The sequence below is a fragment of the Lactuca serriola genome, chromosome 7 (genome assembly GCF_051521515.1).
Source record: "Lactuca serriola cultivar US96UC23 chromosome 7, Lser_US96UC23_V15, whole genome shotgun sequence".
Taxonomy (NCBI): Eukaryota; Viridiplantae; Streptophyta; class Magnoliopsida; order Asterales; family Asteraceae; genus Lactuca; species Lactuca serriola.
Window position 1 is genome coordinate 191,683,614 of NC_136414.1, and position 4,080 is coordinate 191,687,693.

The window sequence follows — 4,080 nt, forward strand, 5'->3', positions numbered from 1 at the left end:
ATGGTTACACTGGTAGTCCATCGGCAAATCTCGCTCATTGATCGAGAAACAAAATTCTTTTAAGATCTATTGAACGATGCAACAAGCCATAAATGTCGGTCGGACCACACAGAGGCTCGTAACGTATACCACCGCTCGCTTTTTTGCTCTCAAAAATGAAATCATGCGGTCAAAATTCCTTAATTTTACCTCTTCCGTGATAATATTTGATTCCTGGATTCTTGATCTGTCTTTGCGGCGATCGGGAACCAGATCTGGTGGCCTTCAACTTCAAATACATATGGTGGCCTTCAACTTCAAATATAGATCCGATGAGACTATATATGGGAGATGGTTCATACGAGAAGAGAAAGTGAAGCTCAGATGTGCAAGCATATTCAAAGAGAGCGAAAATCAGTGTTTCGACATGGGTTGGCGATGGTCCGGTGGCCGATGGCGGCCCGACGATGGGAAGTGGTTTGGTGGTCTTGGTTGAGCAGCTTCAAGGGGTGTGTTGTGTGATAAATTAATGTGGTTGGGGGTGTAATGTCCCAAAATACGACCCAAAAAATTTTGTTGTATTAATAATAAAAATCACATCATCGATAACATATCAACAAAACCGTGGAACAAGTATCCCAAAAGGTCATAACAAATGTAACATAACAACCGTATCAAAACATATCATAGTTTCTACTGAAAACTCCCTGGATAAAAAGCTGAAGTTGTGGTGTGTGCGATGCTATCATCACGAGCTCTTCCCGTTACTAGCGGAAGTACCTGAAACCAAAAACTGAAATTGTAAGCATGAAGCTTAGTGAGTTGTAACACCCAGGGTTTTGAAAGCCAAGAAAGTAAAGGAAACCCTAAATTTAAGAGGGACTCGACGAGTCCAAGGAAGGACTCGGCGAGTCGGAGCAGGATCCGGGTCGATAAGTAAGTGACCAACTCGACGAGTCGGCCAAGTGGACTCGGCGAGTCTGGTCTGTGCGAGGAAAACCCTAAATCCGGGGCTTGGAGCCTATTTAAACGTGTCAATCTTCTTCCTAGGGCTCCTTTCAGCCTCTCACACCCAGAACGCCGCACCTTAAGCCCCCATTGTGTTCATTCAAGCTTTTAGCCATTTTTGAGTGGTTTTAAGGAAGAAGGAGTGGGAATCTTTGAAGCATCAAGGAGTGGTCTTGGATCCGAAGTTTGGGGAGCATTTCAGAGCATTGGAAGGTATTAAGTCGTTTCTCTCCTCCAGATTTTCCTTGGTTATGAGTTTTGGGGCTTTTAAGCCATGTTTAAGACCAATCTTGAGCTTGAGGTCCAGATCTGAGGTTGCTACCTCATATCCATGCTTGTTTTGGAATGGAATCCCATAAAGTATCAGCCATTGGGTGGAAATTGGAGCCTCTTGGTCCTAAACCCTAGCTATGGGTGTATTTTGCCTAGATCTCCCTCTCTACACGTAAAGTTTGCAACTTTACGTGGGAAATAGGCTTGGGAGGATAGATCTACAGTTTGGAGCTCATGCATGACTCGGAAGTCCTCTACATGTAAGTGGATCTTAGTGGACTCGACGAGTCCTTCGAGTGGACTCGGCGAGTAGCTTGAAGATGATGAGGAACTCGACGAGTGGGATGAACAGCTCGTCGAGTCGGATAAAGATAGGCATAAACTCGGCGAGTTGGATGAACAACTCGGCGAGTTGGATGAAGATTGCCGTGTGCTCGGTGAGTCTGTTCTTAGACTCGGGGAGTCAGGTCGAGTGGTCCCAAACCCTTCGAGTTAAGACTCGAGTCAGCGAGTCGAGCCAGGACTCAGTGAGTTGGACAGGATAGGAATCGGGAATCAGTAGACTCGGCGAGTCAGGGGCTGACTCGGCGAGTAGAGTCGCGAGTGGAAGGACTCTGGACTTATGAACTCGGCGAGTCAGTAGGGTGACTCGGCGAGTAGGGTTGACCTGGAAGGTTGACTTTGACCAGGACATTGACTTTGACCAGAGTTGACTTGGTTGACCTTTGGAGGTCAGTTAGACTAAGTGTTAGGTTGATATTGGTAGCTCGGGGAGCTAGCGGAGCAACAGTTCAGAGTCAGTGGTCAGGTAGCGGTCAAAGGGGTTAGCAGCAGCAGTTCAGCAGTATCAGGTGAGTTTCCCTTTGTATTAATGGGTCTACGGCCACAATGTCGGCCCATGTAGTTATGAGTAGAAGACCTGGGGGTTAGCCCTAGGCACAGTATGCTAGTATGATATTTGGACGAGGTCCAATAACAGAGGGCGGGTGCCCAAGGAGCGGTTTATGTGATAGTTTATACTTGTTGTCTGTGTGATACTTGTATGTGCCTGGTAGGGAGGTGAGTGAGGGCGAGGTCCCGTATCTCACCAATAGCAGAGTGTGGATGGTGTTCCACATCTCAGTAGCAGCAGAGCAGGGGCGAGGCCCAAGTTAGGAAAGGAGTGAGGGTGGGCTGGGCCCATACCTCACTATCAGCAGGAGTATGGACGAGGTTCCATGACTCATCAGTAGCAGGACTCGGGCGGGGCCCAGAGATAGGCGAGGCCTTAGAGCAAGAGTTGTTAGTATAAGTTTAGCTTATGTAATGTTATGTGATATGTTTATGTGCTATTATATGTTAGTGGGCGAGGCCCTGTGACAGGCGAGGCCTAAGTGAAACAGATCTATATCCGAGCGGGGCTCGAAGCCAGGCGGGGCCTGGAGCGGCGGGGCCGTTATAGCGGGCGAGGCCCGAAGTAGAGGGCGAGGCCCAGGATAGCGGGCGTGGCCCAGTATGTGAAGTATGTGATTTTGCATGGTATGTGGTAAGGTGGGGAACTCACTAAGCTTTGTGCTTACGGTTTTCAATTTTGCTTTCAGATACTTCCGGTAGCGGAGGGAGGAGCTCGGGGTGATCGCATGGCACACACCATAGAGTAGTCAGCCTGGGAATGTTTACTCTGATAATAAACATGTGTTTTGAAAACTTATACTCAGATTATGTTTTGGAATGATGTTTTGTTTAAAGTAATGTTTTATTAAAAAGAAATTTTTGGTCTTAAATTTTGGGATGTTACAAGTTGGTATCAGAGCCTTGGTTTGAGGGATTCGGGCATACTCTCGGGTGTGCCTGAACTCAAACTGAGGGGTTGGATAAAAAGTTTTCAAAAGTGAAAAGACAGTTTTGTAAAAAGAATTTTGAGAATGAAAAACAGTTTTAGAAAAGCAAAAAGAATTCAGAAAGAAAAGAACTTTGAAAAGAGCAAAGAGGTGTGGTGCATGCAATCAACCAAGCTCAAGTAAGTACCCCAAAATACCCATACAAGTTTATGTTATGATTATCAGTTGGTAGAACAGCATGCTAGAATAGGACTAAGGATCTAGGGATGATGCCTTATGTGCCTGTTATTCGTGCTTTTGAGCTGCATGATAGTGCTGATTAGACAGTAGTAGGATAGCCTGTTTAGGTTATGCCTGAGTTTATGAGTTTGTGTTGCATGCTAGTTCAGGTTCTTGCTATGTGGATATGATTGCTTGAGTATGTTATGGTTAGATTTTCCCTTGACCGAATGCTGCTTGCTTTGTGCATTGTGGGATTCTGAGTGATGGGAGTTAGCCATTAGGTGGCTACGACACGCCACATGTGATCAGGGTTGAATAATCTCAGAGTGTTGGATTTGGTCCTATTGCGCAGCTCTTGTTTGAGTCCAACCGTTGTAGGAACGAGTCTTATACTTGAAGGATTATCTGAGCCTCGTCACATGTGATGGTATCCAGGTGGTGGCTAATTGGCATCGCGAGGAAGGCTTCAGCAGTTGAGGACTGGTTTGAGTAGTGTTAGAGGTTTCCCTAGGGTAAGCCTAGGATGAGATAGTGCTGGGAGCAGTATTAGTGGATGAGGGACCTGGTGGAGTCAAAGCAATTCCTGAGGAAAGTACGGATAGATGTGGAAGGTAGTATGGGCCCGTACTACTGAAAGCAGAGGATCTGTACTTGATTCGGGAAGGGCAGAGACAAGACCGGGAACCTGGTAGGGCATGTTTGATCTCACATCAGTGATGAGTACTCTGATAGTGGTTGTGGTATATTTTCAGCATGGTGACATTGCGAGAGAGACCAG